We start from the raw sequence: 17297 nt of genomic DNA, 5'->3' as shown, positions 1-17297 counted from the left end.
TTTGCTGCAAGATGATTTTTCAAGAAATATTTTAAAGGCAAAACCACGCATGTTAAAAACGCTAAATAAAAGGTGCAGTCCGTGTGTGTTCTGTCTCATGCTCTGCAAGTTTGTACCATTAAATAATTTGGTACAAATACAAGCTGCCTAGACCTGGTTTCCAGAATGTTCCACCCTGTTTTGCGAGCAGATGATGCACACTGCCAATTAATGATAGATAGCAGCAAGACTCATTTAAGATTACATGTTTCTTAACGATTCCTTAATCAACAACCTGAAGTGGAGGAGCATACTGAACACAACAGCTGGGTTTGAACAAGGACACTCTGTTATAAACAGCCACCAATTTTACACCCCCAACTCTGATACTAATAAACATTCTGGAGCCCCTGCCTTTGCTGCCTATGAGCAATACAGTAACACGCCAGTTTACACAAACCTTTTAATACTGCCTTGGATTATGTAGGTGGAAATGAACTGATTTACATACAATCTGCAGCTGAAAATGTTCTCCTTATTGCCTTAATTAACTGTGATCTGGAAGTCCTCTCTGGTTGTTCTGGTACACAATCTGGCATGTTTACAGGGGGAAAGGCGACCCGCTGTGCTCCTCCAAACGCAGCCACTCCTCAACATGCGACATCTGAGCTCCAGCGAAACTACTCTATTCTCGCTGCATTTTTGCTAATTAGCAAATTGTATTTGCGAATGAAAATGATTGGCTGGAACTGTGATTGTTGAATTAATAGAGTGCAGTGAGGAGTCGGCAGAACACGCCTCACACCTCCTCCCCCCACCGCTCGGTGTCCCCATGGGCTTCCATTGCGCGCGTGTCGCCTTCCCCCCTCGTGCCGTGTGCTTCCCGGGATACACCCGGGCTAACATGACACCCGTGTGTCAGAGGAGCAGCTATAGGAGGCATCTGCATGGTCTGAGCGAACACCAAGCATCTGTGTTCATCATTACAATCACTTGTGTTCTTCCTCCAAATCCTAAAAACACCACATTAAGGTTTGACGACGGCTGCCTAACCGGCATAACACAATGTCAACAGTCAAAACACTGCAATAGACGATAAGATGGGGGGTGGGGAGTGGGTTGTCTTGTAAAGGTGCCGTCATTTTATAAGGCACTTTTACACTTTTTAATTATCATTCATAAATTCATAAAGTGCTTAATTACTATTAATTTATTACTGTTTGCACATTTGAGCCCATTCACAGCCCATCTTTGCCTACTCATCCGCTCATTTTTTACTTTTCCTCCAAATGCACTTATGGAAAATGTTGGGTATTTCAAGTCCAGAAGCTACAAATCCAGACCAAGTCACAGAGTGCTCAGCTGGTTGGTAGAAAAAAAATCTGGACCAGAGTCTGGATCTGTAGCTTCTGGACCTAAAATGCCCAAGACTGCTTAGTCACTCAAAACAGCAAGTTTAAATACTGAAGTGCGCGATTTGGGACTCATGGTTATGTTCACTCTGCTAGAGATGTTTTAATGTCGTTGACAGACCCAGTCACTAGAAAACGTGGGGGGGAAGGCGACACAGGCGCAATGGAAGCCCATGGGGACACCGAGCGGTGGGGGGAGGAGGTGTGAGGTGTGAGGCGTGGTCTGCCGACTCCTCACTGCACTCTATTAATTCAACAATCACAGTTCCAGCTAATCATTTTCATTCGCAAATACAATTTGCTAATTAGCAAAAATGCAGCCTAAAAAGTATGGAAGGTGTGGTCAGGAACAACTTCATTGCTTTCTTTCAACTTATAGTATATATTTTTTTGGTCTTTTATGGTTATTATTAACAAATCAGACAAAAGTAAGCAAGTCCAGCCAGGCAATTAGCCTAAACAAGAGCTACTCAAATGCAATATGGAAAATCAGGATCATAAAGCCAGGATGTCACAATAAATCAGCAGGAGTTTCCTCTAGTCATTACAATATTAATAATTTATTGATTATAGTTTTAACATGAAATATTGTCAGTTAAATGTGCAGGGTGAGGAAGGGTGAAAAAGGGCTAATAACAATATAATGATTAGGAATTATTTGATAAGACACAGCAGAGAATGGGAGAGTTCGCCCTTAGGTGAGATTAAATCCTCAGTTACACCGCAATACAACTAAATCTCGATGCTGGCTCGACCTCAGGATGTCTGTCAGCCATTGGTGATGGAATCGTCCCTCAGCCCAAGCCTTACACCGGATGATCAGCCTTACACCGGATGATCAGCCTTACACCGGATGATCAGGCCTGGCCCGGCTAACAGCCTGAAGCCCACCCCTGGGTCAGTGCTTGCACAGGGGGCACCGCTCTCCTCCCGGCGATGGTCCCCCAGCAGATGGTGCAGCGTCCGTCTCTCGGCTGCATTATGACGGAGTAGCGCAGCAGTTCATGTGTAGTAATGAAAAACGAGAAGCCAAGCTCCGCGCTACATTAGCAGGGCCTTAATTTCCCATGAGGGGCGCCGTACCTCCCTCAATCACACACGGGGTGGGAAGGCAGAGGACCAGGGGAACGTGTCCTAACCTGCCCTAGCATCAGACAGCGATCACGCAGAAACGGCACCATAGAGAGAAGCAAAATGGCCGCCTTTTAGACACACGTCTCCTGGGAAAAGCTGGGCACTCTGGTCCGGTCTACCTTGGTAGGTGTGTCAGTGAAGCACGTCATTATTCCACGAGGCCCGCCTCCCTCTCCATCCCACCATTTCTGGATGATTTACAGCTTTGTTTAAATCGTCTCCAATGCAATTAGACCCATCTCAATGGGACGGTGGTTAATGAAAGAGAGCAGCTCAGGACATCCCCGAAGTGCCCTCGAGAGGGGTGCATAAAGCCCCTTTTTTGGCTATGTTTTTTTGTTGATCTTGTCGGAAATCCAGCCACTGGTTGGGGAATCTCCATGGGGAGGAATGTGGAAGCACATGGCAGAGAATCCCGGCCACTGCAAGAGATCCACCCTCTCCAGCTGGCAGGGGGCGCCCCATCTGGCAACTGTATGGGTACGGATACAGTCACGTGACCTCAGACTTCACTGTCCAAGAGGCATCCTGCTAATGTACCACGCCGTAAAAGCTCCAAGTGAGAAATCTGCCAGGGCAACAAAACAATGAGCGGGCCTCAATGGGCAGAGCTTGCCCTGTGAATTCTTCCAGCCACCAGTGATCACAAACCTCATAGATTCAGCTGGGGTCCTCTGCCTTTTGATGCCAATTGTCCCCACTCTGGGCACACGCATGCAGGGAGACACACACACGCGCACACACACCTCCAGACATAGGCATAGCACACGGCCGGCTGCCATCTGTTAATGGGGCCGGGTTTTTAACACCATCCTCAAATATTGACAGCACAGCATAAATCCGAGCAGACCCCGTTTACGTGCCCCTTCTGTTCCCCATTAGGCCTCTGAGGCTCCTGATTCAGGGATGGAGGCCTTAATCTCTTCACGCCGTTATGCAGAATCCCAAGCGCCTGCTAACTAAGCTCCCACCTATCATCCTGAACATGTCCGATACCAAATCGCAGTAGGAAAATCAAGGAAAGCCAACTGCTGACGACATCTGGTCAGATGACTGGCAAAAAGAGCATCCTCACACACAGAGTAACAAGGTGCCCACATGCTCGGCGATGAAGAAATACAAATGGCACCAACAGACTGGAGCGAGAACACACCATATATGCCATTAGGGAAGACAGATGAACCAGAAGCTGGGTCCAAACCTCCAACAACCGTCATTTAAATACGTAAAGATACATGCGGTCAATTCAAATCAGATTTACGGCAAATGAAAACATATCCTCTCTCCTGGGAGTACTGCAATCATTTTCTTGGCTCATATAGCTGATGAGGACGAACACATCCACTGTACTGCAGCTTCACAAAGCGAACACATGGCAGTTACAGACCATTTAAAGATTGTGGGCTTCACAGATGCAAGAAAAAGAGTTAAGATGCTCAGGAGCAGAAGAATGATGACTTGAGGTGGAAAAGCAGCACATGTGAGAGCTGAGGGAACTCAGGATCCTCCACATCCTCCAATCAAACCCTCAGTGAATAAAAAAGGAAACAGAAAAGTTTACCTGACCGCTGCAGTCACTTATGACTTCCTCTCCACTACTAGCCTAATTGACCAATTGACAAATTGACCATGTGATCGATTGATCAATCGACCTTCTAAGTAGCTTATTCGAGCAGGAGAGTCTCTGCAGTGTGAAAAGGGCCCCCACCCCCACTACTCCCAGGAACGCTGTCTGCAGTGTCTATTCCAGATGTAATACCTAAAGCAGTGGTCACCAACACTGCTCCTGGAGATCTACCATCCTGCAGATCTTAGGTGCAGCCCTTTATTTAACACACCTGATACTGATTATCTTGCCCTTCAATAGCATCTCACTATTAGAGACTAATTTTAGCTTCGACATAACATGTCAGGTGTGCTAATTCTGGGCTGCACCTAAGCTCTCTAGGGTGGCAGATCACCAGTAGCAAGGTTGGTGACCACTGGCCTAAAGCATTGTCCCATGTCCAATGCCCCCCCCCAACACACACACTGTTCCTTCAAAGCTTCTCGGTGCTACTGAGATGTGATTCCCAGCAGGTTCAAAGGGGTCCATGGGTTTAGCGCGCCCCGAGAAGGGTGCTTTTGTGTGCTCACAGCCATGCCAGACATAGGTCGTACATAGGAGCGGGGTGCCAGCGGAAAGGTGCCCGTCCCTCATGCATGTGATGCACTGGCATGCAGTGACTACTGTAACCCTGCAGAGTGACAGAGTATTAGCTCAATGCTAACATAAGATACAGCACAGACAGCTCTGCCTGTGCTCCCAAGCCACTGCAGGATATCATTCCAAGAACATGGAGAACCTCAAAAATAGAGTAAGGCACAGCAGGCTCCACCCAACGCAAGCAATAAAGACTAAATGATCCTCTTATCTCCGGAAGAAGCATCTAGTTGTAGTCATGTCTTTGTTCAGGTCTGATGTAGCTTTTTCTGTCCGTCACCACATTCTCATAAGAAGCAGATCAGAGGTGGAACAAAAATCTTTTAAGAACCAGCTTTGTTCCCGTAATCTGCAGATGACCTCTCACAGCATTATGCATTAATGGGTATCTATGATCTTACGATGGCCTCTCTGCGCGATGCAGAATAAAGAGTGTGTATGTGTCAAGGATAAATGTATGTCCTACCTATACAGCCACACCATACAGCAAGTTATTTTATAAATATACTGCAGGCTTTTATCTAAAGTATGCAAGTACTCGTGTCTTTTTTATCATTTATATTATTAACATTAATACTACTGACAGTTTTATTCTCAGCAGTCTTTTGTCAACCAGGCACTTTTTATGACTTGAATTTGCATCTGTGTTATTATGAAGACAATTTAATATAGAGATGTAGGAGCATAAGTTAGTAACACTTCTCACTTTTCTTACTCTACCGAGCAGAACTCGATTTTTGCATTTCTGTGCATATATACACACAGTGTGGCTTCACAGCTCCTTATCATTTCCATCATGTCCGTAAAGGACTATGCATACACGTTTTTATAGTGGACAGGAAGCACTATTTTGACTATATGTCCACCGTGAACCCGCTGCTGCGGAGACGAAGAACCGCCGGCCAACGTGAAAATTTACCCTGCTGCTAAACCTACCGGCGAGCCTGGAGGTACGTATGTGTGTACTGACTGTGGTATAAGCAGGTTAATGCACTCGAAGCCATATATTCCGCTTTTAATACCTTGTACATATTGCTCTCGAACACCCTGGGGGATGAGATAATTTAAAAAATGATTTAGTTTAATGTATCTCAGGGTATTCAGCTACATTATGGGTAAAACCCCGACTTATTTAATGCGTACCCATTATTTAAAAGTGGACTTTGTTTAGGCAGGTTAAACAGGACGGTGAAGTATGACTGGACTACAAGTGCATTACTTCTATAAGTAATTTCGATATTTACTCACTGACCACAAGTCCTGGTCCTCAGCCTGATGCACTGTTGCTGTCTAAGGGATTTGTGTCGATTTCTTTGTTTTTATACTTTCCGTTAAGTAACGTTTGTTAGAATTAAGGAACGTAATTGTGCATTGATTTCCTGCTGTGATTCGCCTGGCTGGTACTACTTGTTAGGTTACAGAAAATTAATCAATTCCCTTCAGATTCGGGAGTTACGTAATGCCGTGATATCAATGTATACAGTACGTATACACGTACATTGTAAGTGATATATATCTACAAAAAAAACTGCATGTTTGCCAGCATCTTCATGACAGTTGAAGCTGCTGCTTGCATTTGTGTAATAATATCACTCACATTCCTGTTGAATTGTAGTTTATGTTAATGTGTAGGCAATGCAGCAAGATGTGCATAAATGTTCATAAAGTGATCTCCCGTGTTTCAGCATGGGTTTGGCCCGGGAATTACCCCTTTCAGATCCACGCAACGTGCCCAAGAAAATGCCACGAACACAAAAGAATGTGAAAATGCACCACCACAGAAAGCCTTCAAATGACCATCCGTAATGTCCCACTGTGCACTCACACTCCATCTCAGTGCTTTAAAATGATGTTCCTCTGATCAGAAGGTTGCCCGTCCAAATCCCATGGCTGACAAAGTAATTTTGCTGTTAGGCAAGGTCCTTAACCCCCTCGCTCTAGGAACACTGGCTATCCCTGTTTTCTCAACAGTATGTCGGTTTGGGTAAAAGTGCCTGTTAAATAAACTAAGTGAAAATGTAGTCTCACTATTACTGCAAAAATTTGATATATAAAAACTAGGAATTGAAATCTGTGTTGTTATAAGTAAATGTAAACAGAGTCAGAATAGCTAAGGGCAGTATTAGGAGTGCTACCAATGTTATATCTCATGATGTGCGTGCTGTAAAATAAATATTTGATACTAACTTACTGTAACGGATTTATTATTATAATTGTTTCAGTTGCAAACAATAACATACATTTCATTGCCTGTCTTTATGATTCACACTCCCTATTCACTATGATAAACAATAGCTGGATGTAACCGCACCCCCAAACTGTGCATTCCCCCTGCAGGGATGACTCTCAGCAGAGTGATCACACTTTCCATGCAGTCGGCAGGCGTGTCGCTCTGAAATAAAAGAGAGTCACACCTTAACAGAGAGTGACACGCTTACCCAGCCGTCATCTCCGGCAGCGTGTCATTAGAAACACATTTCTGTTGCCAGCCCTTCAGAAGAATGCGTGCACACATGCACCATTAGGCGGCTGTTACGTGCGGCAGAGAGAAGGGGCCGAGCGTGTTCGTTCACTGCGTGAAATGGCCACACGGCGAGATGAGTAATATTAAGAATATTAGCTGCCACTGGAGCCCCTGCCAAGTTTACAGCAAAATCAATACGCAAGATGTCTCTTCTGATTCTATTTAGGCTCATTGTACAGTGACTGCACTACAGTGTGAGACCAATTCATCTGAAATTGCTCTGTATTATTTGAGTCTGATCATTGCATTTTATTAGTGTTTATACAGAGACGAAAATGAAAAACAAGGCTTTTGGCGCTTGACAGCCTCTTATAAGAGAATGATATACCTTGCATTCTGTAACACTGTGGTTCAGTCAGCAGCACTAAAGCCTCACACCTCCAGGCTTGGGGGCTTGACTCCCACGTCCATCCTGTGCGTGTGGAGGTTGCATGCTCTATCCATTTCCACCCACCATCTGATGATATATACTTAACTGGCTCCTCTGAATTGCCTGAGGTGCAACTGGGTGAGCATGTCTTGCAATGGACTGGCATTCCAGTCGGTCCTGTGTCCTGTGCTTCCTGGGAGAAGCTCCAGGGTCCTCTGTGACCCTGATATGGATAAGCAGATAGAACATGGCTGTTTGCAGCCGTAATCTGCTGTACCTTTTGGCACCATGGAAACGGGTCTTTGGAGAGAAAAGTCCTGCATTCCATCTGTATCATAAACACAGCGTTGTAATGCGATTAATCTGGTCCCGCTGCCAGATAAAATAGCTTATCACGCCTCCCATCTTAAAGCCATGATAAAGCTGTACCCACTTTGGGCTTTTGTACTTGACTGACTTTATTCCCACCCAGAGACTCTATGGACCAGTTATGCTAATCTTCCCACTAGCCACAGATGCTTGATTGGCAAAGGGAGGGATAAGGGTGGGGTTTCAGCAAACCGCCTCCCCCGCCCATATAAGGAGAGGAGGAAGTCCCTTCATCTTCAGTGCGACGATGGCGGTTAGACAATGCATTTACTTCCGCTGCTGCACCAGGGCGTCCACTTTAGGTTTCATGTCTTTGTGTCCCACAGCGGCGTGAACAACAATGCCCTGCCGTAAGATGTTTCGTGTTCATGCACGCAGTAGGTTGCAGTTTTGTAAGTGGAATGTCCCCGAGAGCCTAGAAAATCTTTGCCCAGCTGTGCAGTTCCTGCTCTATGTATTTTTCAGGTATTTTCAGACTTCCGCCCTGGGGGTATAAGGTGTAACACAGAGAATTTTGTAGCTCAAAAGCAGATGCTTTAAGTTACTCCCAAATAAGGGAAAATTACTTAAATCTGTCTTTGTGATGGTTTAGCTTTACTGCCAGAAGTGTTTCTGTTAGAGTATCTCTATATAACCATGACTCGTGAGTAATGTACATTTTCAGTGACATTGAAAATATATCAGAATCTTCATGTGATGATGGAGTGGGATGACGGACCGTGCTGTGCATGTGGAGGGCACACATTCTCCCTCTGGTGCTTCATTTTCCTCCCACAGTCCGATTACATGCAGATAGGCTAACTGCTGTCTCTAAATTGCCCACAGTGTATGAGTGTGTCTGTTTGCCCTGAGACGGACAGGCATCCATCCAAGCTTCTGCCCCGTGCTGCCTGCAATGGACCATGATAAATGTTTGAAAGATGGATAGATCTGAAAAGGATCATGCATCATGCATCATCTCAGATTTTGTCTGTAGTGCTCCATCCCATTTGGTGCACGGACATTACGGGTGCACTCTGGGGCCAGTCCAATTGGATCACCTGTGCGGCAGTGAAATGGCCCATTTTAATGTCAGACAAATCAGACCCCCCCCCATTACCACCTTTGGACTTTGGTTCAAACAAAGCACAGAATTCTGCTTATGTATGAAATCAAAATCGATTTAGGCAAGAACATGCCAGATTAAAAAAAAATGTGTCTCCTTCTAGGAAGGAGGCCAGAACTTAAAAGATTACTGTGTAACACTTCATATTCCATCGATTTTGTTTTTGGGATGGTGTCATGTGACCACATGGCCTGATTGCTGAGTGCGAGTCTGCCAAACAGGCTCACAGCAACCACTGGAAAGCTGCAAACTCCCTCGAACCTTATGATGGAGCCACTATTTTTCACTCTGTAAAAGCCACAGGACATTTTCTTAGCTGAGTAAAGCCAGCACAGAACAACCTGCAGAATTGTCTGGGGGGTGGCTGAGAGCTCTGATCTTCTCAAGCAGCTGCAGCTGAGCTAGGCTTGTTTTACCAATGGTGTAGTTATGGAGTAAGAGCCAAAGCCTGAAAAATGGGATAGGAACAAGAGCTGCTGATCTGCGGGTTTGTGTCATGGGATAAACGGTGGAGGTGGCACCTTCCGCAAACGCCGCTACTCTTGTAAGTCGCCTGGCTATTCCCATAAGTGAAACTTTTCCGTTTGTACTGGATTGAGGTGTCAGCTAAATACCTACATGTAACATAGCTCTGTTCGGCTGACTGATTTATGGAACAGGCCGGCAGCAGAAGCCCGAAAGCACCCGCTTGCTTACCAACATGTGCAGTCAGACAGCTCAATAGCTCAGTCAGAGCCTCTGTACGTCCCTGCAGAAGGCTGCCAAGTGCAGCGCTCTGCATTATAATGATGATTATTATTATTATTATGATCTTTAGCCCTGTGATGGACTGGCATCCCTTCCAAGATGCCTCCCCAGACTCGTCCCTACGCCGCCTGGGATAGGCTCCAGCCAATTCCACCCCAACAGCCCAGGATAAGCAACTGGGGAAGATGGCGCAGTATTAAGCTTGTTGGCTGGCATGGTGGCTCAGCAGGTAGCAGTGCTGCTTCACACCGGTGGGGAAGGAGATCTGAATCGTACCCCACCTTGCATGTTTTTCCCTGGTGGCATAAGTGGAGGTGGAAAGTTCAGATCCAGAAAGTAAAAATCCAGGTCAAAGTTTTGTTCCAACCAGCCAGTTGACTGTGCTCTTCATACTTAACAGGTTGGTTAAAACAAAATCTTGATTTGGGATTTTTACTTTTTGAATTGAGCTGTCCACCTCTGTGGATAGGTTTCCATGTGGACATATGATTGGGTAAATGGGGGTTCTCCATGTGGACATATGATTGGGTAAATGGGGGTTCTACACTGCTCATAGTTCACCCATACAGGCTGCACCCCTGCCCATGTTTCCTGGGATAGGCTCCAGGTGCCTGCATCCCCACACAGGATAAACTGTTGGAAAATGGATGGACTGTTCTGTTTTCCCAACTGAATATGTCCACACCATGCTCATACATGTACTGCAGCCCTTCCGAAGAGCTGGAATGTGTAATATCCATAGAAGACCCCATTGCTGGATTCCGGTCCCGGCCAGAGTTTTAGAGGTGTTAAGCCTAATTACGCGCTAGGTCACTCGCAATCACAGAATTTTGTAAATGTACTCATTAGCGAAACATCTCACAACAATTAATCCTCGTTAGAGTGCTCCTACGAGAGATCTCGTAAACAAACTGGCCCGGCGACAGAGCGGAGCTGGGCCCCAAACAGCATGTGACTATCCATCACAGTCACAGGCGGACATTTCCTGAATCACAAGTGATAACATCTTTACTCAGGTGCAGTGCCTTGTCTTAAAACAAAGGGGTGGATGTAAAAATGTGGTGGCTCTCAATAAATATTAACTGAGAACTCATTAATAATGTGCTATATTAAGTATTATATTCCACTTTGTTATGTAGTGGACACATATCCAAACACATCAAGGGTCAGTGTGACTCCTAACTCCTACCCATCCATCCATAACAGAACAGCTGTTCTTGAACCAGGCCCTTTTTGGACCCAGACCCGCTTTCTTGTATCTTATGCCATCCAGCGCCCTGATCCATTAGACAGGGACTGGCGCCAGTCAGGACCTGGGAGGTCGCTCAGCTCACTGAAGGACTTATTAAATCAAGCTTGCGTAAAAATAAGGCCACTATATTTAATGGGTCCGGTTTAACACCCCCTGTGACAAAAGGCTCCCTGCTTGACACACACCTCCATGAATCACCACCTTAAAAAAAAAAACCAAACATGTACAATTACAGCTTCTGTAAAAACCACCACCTTAAATTGGAAGGTGGGATTCTTCAGTGATGGTAAAAAAAATATGACACCTCGTCTCGCTTAAGACGGATCATTTCAATAGCTGAAGGGGAGCGAAACGACAGAGAAGTGAGCGCCGACATATTAACATCTTAAAAATAACTCCTGGCCGCGTGAGCCAAGCCGGTATATTACTCTGTGCTGAAATGCACCATTAACTTCTTCCTGAGCCTCCTGCCCAGACCCAAATGAAGCCATTAATTCCAGATCAGACTATTTACAGCCCAGGAAGGTCCTGGCAAGCATGGTTAGTTATAGCTAGTTAAGCCATCCACCCGAACGCAAATGGAGCACACGTACGGGGGAAGAAGGATGTCCCCAGGCACTCTGCCTGATCACATGTGTCATATGTCACCCATAGCTGCAAGGACAGGATCTTTCAACCTGCAGGTGTCACGTGACAAAGGGTTCCTGCCAACGAGTTTGTGACCCATTACAGAATCAGACAGCTTGGTGTCAAATCAAGAAAGCCGGTGCATGATTGATTATGGGCCTAATGGGGGGGGGGCATCATATCTCTGAGCACTTCCAGCATGGGTGCTGATATCTAGGCAGGATAGATGACATGTGAACAACCAGAATCATGACCCAAATGCACACCTAACTGCACACTGACAGAGCGGTTTAGGTTTGCTTCCCACACCCCAATCCAATGTCCAATGTGATGTATATATTACATTGTGGGGACCAACAATAAGATCCTATTATTTAGACGCTGTGGGGACCATTTTTTTCGGTCCTCACAAGGGGAAACTCAGATTTATAAATATCTGTGACTGCAATCAAAAAACTAAAACAGTTAAAAGTCTTGTGTTTTGGTTGGTTACTTGGGGTTAAGGTTGTCATTGTTGGGATTTGGGTTTTTCCCCAATAGAAATTAATGGATGGTCCCCACCAAAATATGAGTACAAACATGTGTATGTCTGTGTGTGTGTGTGTGTGTATGTCTGTGTGTGTGTGTGTGTGACATTCTGTCCAAGATGTGTGTGTAAGTGCAATATCCATCAACTTACGTCCTTTCAAGAAAGTATAATCGTGTTTTTGTCTCAGGCCAAGAGTAAATAACTTACAATGACTGAGAGACCCCTGAAAGTGGAGGCAGTAGGATGTTAGGGGGTGTATCGCTTAGAGTAACAGGTGCATGAGAACGGGCAGCGCTGCCAGCTGTATAACGACCCACCGACCATGTCTAACTATACAGTACGCAAACAGTGATGTGCACATGATGGACAGCTACAATAAGCAGATATGATGCAGATACAGTACCAGTTCTGTGCTGTTTCATTTCATAAAAGAAACTTACTGCACTGTACAGTGAAATATTATGCCTTACCATCAACTGCCATCTTCTTTCTCAGCAACCGTGCACATCTTTCGATTTCATAGGGCAATTTGTGCCTTATTTTTTATTTAAGTGCAATCTCTTCTTATTATAAAATGTTGTGATTTTATATGTACATTATTTGCAGTCCCAGTCACAAATGTAAGTTGACAAATACCTTTATATGTTTTAGTTCCTGTTTACATTAAATTAAATTAAATTTCATTCACTTCCAACAACAGCAACACAGTGCTACAGAATGCCTGTATTAATTTCCCGTGATGCTTTGCAGAAAATCCAGGTGAATACTATAACACAATCTACTATCATTTGTTTATTCCTTAGCGGTATAGTAACACTGATTAGTGGCCTACTAATTAAAAAGCACGTTTGGTAATCCTGCTCAATGGGAATCAACTGGAAAAGGTATAATTAATTTGGAAGTTCATCAGCATACATATCAGTGAACACAATACTGTCCTGGGAGCAGGGTTAAGAAACATTATATTACACCATGTCAGGCCTTAATGGCATTACTTTAATTGCACACCTAGTAAACCACATCTGTAATTAAACCGATTGCCATAACTGCCTATCTGTGATCTTTTATAACCTGGCTTTGAACTACACCAAAACACATGCAACCCCACAGACAGATTTTCACACTCTCACCTCCAGGGCTAGGGCTTTTGAGTTGTATGCAGTTTGCATGTCTTTCTCAGCATCCACCAGTCCCCCCCACACTGCAGTGACATGCAATGAGGTCAACTGGTGTCTCCAAATGATTCATAGTATTGGCATGTGAGTGTCTGCCCTACACTGGCAGTGTGTGCAAGGTGCAGTGATCCTGTACTGGATGAGCAGTAATGGACGAGAGATGTTTCTTTCTGTATCTGCATTGTTCAATAAAAAACAACCAGCTCTATGTTATTAATGTATGTTAAGTGTATCCTCAATTTCATTGCACCACAGCTCAGTAATTACAAACGTAAGAATTAACAATATTCTGAATTTTCTGGATAAGCAATAAATCCCTAGAAAAATATCACCTGATTTGAGAGAAATTGTAGGATGTATAAGAAGAAGTAAGACAGCATTTGCTGATATTATGCCAAAGTATCTCTATGACACAATACATTTTACAGAAAGAAGTGCCCCCCCCCCCACCCCCGCCAGCCTGTGCCATTTTAAAGAGATCGTACTCTCAAGATTGATGGACTGGCATTGCATCCAGGACGTCCCCTGCTTTGTGTCCTGAGCTTCCTGGGATAAGTTCCAGGCTCACTGTGACCTTGTACTAGATTAAGTTGTATGTGCTATATAGGCTCAATGTTGTAGGGATCTGTGCCCATGTCCAAAAGGTTGTAGTTCACATCCCAAAGCTAATATTCAGATGGCTATTACATCCTTGAGCAGGACCCCTAACCCTAGCTGGCAGACCATGCTCTCTGACCCAGACCTCCGTGACTCCTAAAATACCCGCTAAGTCAGTGTAAAATGGATTGAAGGATCTCTTAAAAATAAACGAGATTGCTTCACCAATTTCCTGTTTTAGGCTCCAGGCTGCCGTCCCTGAGGGCTCATATTTGATACATGGTTGGAAGATAGATGGACATCCCTGAGTACACTATGTCCCTCAAAAGACCCAGCAGAGTAGACATCTAGGCATGAAAGACAAAAGCCAGACAATCTGGCAACGTACAGTATGCACAGGGTAAAGACCTACAGTAGCCACTGAGTATCTCTATCGCAAGTGGTGATGAGCAGAACAGCAGCATTCGGTTGCCTCTTGCTCCATATCAGGACCCACCCCATGCAGCTCCTTCCTCCTCCATGCCTGTTCACTTCTTACAAAATCCCAAAGGTAATGGAGGCTAACGATAAAGGCAAATGCTATTATTTAAACAAAGGGATGGGTGAACAATGCATTTATTGTTCTGGGATAATTTTCTCTAAGAGAAGGTCCCCTGGCACTTGAACCTACACACCTTCTGGTCCTTCTGGACACTGCAGCGGTTCCTTCATGCCATCCAGTGGACAGTCCAGAGCAGATAGCTAAGGTCCATCTGCAGGCTGTCATGCTTTTTCCGAGCAGCTGGCCAAATGGCATGGAGGGAGACTGGGAACGCATGTCTGCTGGACACTGGATGGGGAAAGCTGCGTGAATGCTAGAGCAACCCAGTGGCCCCGCTAGACCCTAAGACAAGCATACAGGTGAAGCTGGGGCGACGCTTCATCCATCAGGTGCTTTACGACTCAGCAAAGACAAAGGGAAAGGTATTCATTCCTCTTGCTAATGGATTATTTCATTCAGACATGTAATTACAGAGTGAACTAGAGATTTCTCCCTGCTCCAGCGACGGAGAACCCTGCCAGTGTCATTGCTCAGATCTAAATGTATGAGGCACATGGTGACTGCACTCATTATTTAAAGCTATTTACTATGCAGGATGCCTTTCCCCATAGCATCCTTTGGGGACTGTGGGCACCCCAAGTTAGCCGTCTTGGCATGCGCTCGTCCCTCACTTTTCTGTCACTGGGTGATCCCTGTGCAGAAGACACGGGGAGTCATGCATTTATCACTTTAGACGCCAATGCAAACAACAGGGGTCCACCCAGCGCTGTCATCGATGCTCTCCGCCTGCTGGGACCAACACTGCTACAGGCTGGCGGGCTGCGGTTACTCTGGGTCCTCAAAATTGGTCATGGTTTAGCAGCTCCTTGTATATAAACACACCATGATGTTAGACTTCAACTCAACAAGAGAACTCAATTAGTCCCCTGCAGAAAACTTGTTTTTCTTTGGAGAACAATAATTACTTTTGTCTCCATGGGACCTTTTACCAAAGTTGGCTTATCATTTATGTATGAACGACACATAGCTTATGATGAAAAATATATAAGTTAGTATTAATTTATAATTTAACAAAAGTATAATTACTTCAAGAAGAAAGGAGTAACCATTTCCAAATTCAATAGCAAATGTGTGTGTTTTTTTTTTTTTAAGAGTAATTTAAATCAGAATCCAATTACCAATCTTTCAAATCCTTCCCATAGGGTGACACACTTTTAATTATTTGGGAAATGGCAACACTACAGAGCACTTTGACTTTCCAGAGCAATTATGAATCAATTAAAACAAGATTTTCCAATGAATTTATGATGAATTAATATGAGTCATCGAGGACTGTTAATGTTTGGCACCCATTACAATTTCAATTTATGCTTAACTAGCACGGATTTAACCAGCCAGGTTTACTGAGAGCCCGTAAGGATAACATCGCAGGTGAGACATCTGAGGACAGTGTCCAGCAAACAGACACCCTCATCAACACATAAACACGCAGACCGAAACTACAGGTAAAATTCCCTGAGTAAACAGCCCCCATTACCCCTGTTTCTGACCTTCTGGAAGGAGTCTGTGTTCATCGATAAGTCAACGTGTTCAGGTTCAGTACGGAAAAAGGATGGCCCACAGGCACCTGGGGGGACGTGGTGTTTCAGAATATCTGTCAACACATTGATTGGAACAAAGCACAATGGAGAGGTCAGCTCATTAGGTTTCATTGAGCCATTGTATAGGGCAGTGTTTCCCAGTCCGGTCCGACGGGACCCACAGACAGTCCACATTTTTGCTCCCTCCCAGCTCCCAGGCAGGCAGCTGCATAGGAGCAAAAATGTGGACTGTCTGGCAGGGAACTCAGAGGGAGCAAAAACATGGACTGACTGTGTGTCCCCGAGGACTGGATTTGGAAACACTGGTACTGGGTATAGAGCAGCCTGTGCTCAGATAGAATGCTCTCCCTCACTGAGGTTTCGGCGGTTTTGGGAGGGCAGGGCTGGGGGGCTTGGCCTCCCACTGTTCCGGTAAGGAGTCAGAGTTCATTTGCATACAGAGCTTACAGGTCCCACCTGTCCTTCCTCCTTCCTGCCAACCCTACCCCCTAATTTGATGTTTACTTGAATGCCATGTTGGGCTTGATCCCACCTGCTCTAAATAATTACTTTGAATAAATCTGTTCCTTGCCACTAAAACCCCACATCAAGTTCATCTGTTCTCCATCTCAACTGATGAACATCTCCCAGCTTGTGTCAGCCCACACAGCCCCCCCACCCATCCATCCAAACTAGACGGGGGGTGGGGGGTTTAGGGGGGGGGTAACACATCTTCTCAAGAACAACTCCAGTCATGGGGGGGCGGTTGTTTGCTTCTGCCATCGGGCGGCGCATTGGGCTCAAAAGTATTATATTGGAGGACTGGCACCTCAGACGGTTCAGCCTGTAAATGCACACCATCTGACTCTCATTTATAGTGTAATTTTCATAAATAGATCATCTGGACACCATGATCCAGACAGACTTTAGGGAAATTGAAGTGAAAGGTTGCAAAAACCTCCACTGCAGTAGTCAGGCACCTGAGCTCTCTGTCCTCATTAAATGCAATAATGAAATTAGCATATTTATGTCAACTGGAGGAACAAGACAGAGACAATTTGCACCTGGCCAACAGTGAAACTTTGTGCTCCTGATTTACTTTCAATTCTGCAGCTTTTACCAGATGTTTATTTCAGAGAGTCATTAACACCCC

General features: G+C 45.0%; 1 protein-coding gene across 1 annotated transcript in view; it reads right to left on the bottom strand.

The window, feature by feature from the left end:
* The window catches only part of LOC111845753 (NT-3 growth factor receptor-like), a 165008-nt gene that overhangs the window by 130987 nt on the left and 16724 nt on the right, over positions 1 to 17297 (bottom strand). The gene's annotated exons all lie outside the window — the stretch shown is intronic.

Source organism: Paramormyrops kingsleyae, chromosome 13 (assembly GCF_048594095.1).
Source record: "Paramormyrops kingsleyae isolate MSU_618 chromosome 13, PKINGS_0.4, whole genome shotgun sequence".
NCBI classification, from domain to species: Eukaryota; Metazoa; Chordata; class Actinopteri; order Osteoglossiformes; family Mormyridae; genus Paramormyrops; species Paramormyrops kingsleyae.
Note: the sequence above shows the minus strand (reverse complement) of the source record. Positions and strands in the feature narration are given on the sequence as shown.